This window comes from Sinocyclocheilus rhinocerous, unplaced genomic scaffold (assembly GCF_001515625.1).
Source record: "Sinocyclocheilus rhinocerous isolate Xijiao unplaced genomic scaffold, SAMN03320098_v1.1 scaffold4130, whole genome shotgun sequence".
NCBI lineage: Eukaryota > Metazoa > Chordata > Actinopteri > Cypriniformes > Cyprinidae > Sinocyclocheilus > Sinocyclocheilus rhinocerous.
The window spans coordinates 11,230-11,864 of record NW_015647451.1 but is presented as its reverse complement, the minus strand read 5'-3'; the positions used below and the strand labels follow the sequence as shown (position 1 = coordinate 11,864).

General features: G+C 54.5%; 1 long non-coding RNA gene across 1 annotated transcript in view; it reads right to left on the bottom strand.

Annotated features, from left to right (window-relative positions):
* LOC107709156 (uncharacterized) overlaps nt 1-634 on the bottom strand; it is a 6,100-nt gene extending 5,466 nt beyond the window's left edge. The window contains exon 1 of the long non-coding RNA XR_001636459.1: nt 593-634. This is a non-coding gene — a long non-coding RNA (uncharacterized LOC107709156). The remainder of the gene's footprint in view (nt 1-592) is intronic.
* Nucleotide 635: the final 1 nt, after the last annotated feature.

Genomic DNA, 635 nt, shown 5'->3' with positions numbered 1-635 from the left:
GCTATCCCACATGGCCGTTCCCCACTCTCTCGTTTGACCCACCAAGAGCGTGATGACGAACGCTACCCTGGATTGCTCCGTGGGGAAACAAGAAGGCTGGAGAGTGAAAGTCAGCGAGCATTGGGACAGGAATGACCGACATGAGTTGGGCTCACCCGAGTATGGAGCGGGCGGATTAAGCCACGGTTCCGCGTGGCGAGGAACTGCTCCTTCAGGGCCAGGAGCGGGTGTGCCAGCCCGAGCTGCCGAAGGGCTGGCCTGCAGCTGGTCAAGCCGTTCTACCAGCTGGTTGAGTTGGAGAGAAATCTCAGAGTAGGCGCGACGAGAAGCCGCGAGTTCCTCCTGTTGTTGACCCAGAAGAGAGCCCTGCTGCAGGAGGGCTCGGCGCAACTCCGTTTCCTCTGCTGAATCCATTATTCTGGTGAGTAGATTCTGTCAGGGTCTAGGATAGATAGAGGACTCAAATGCAGAGTAGTGAGAAAGGAGATTTTTTATTCTCGCCACAAAACACAAAATAACATAAACAATAGTTAATTGCTGCTCAGGTGAGCGGAGATTCCAGAGCTGGAATTGACCACTCGAGCTGCCGGACTCCGTACTACGAGTCCTTAAGCACAGGAGAACAGAGGGTCAGA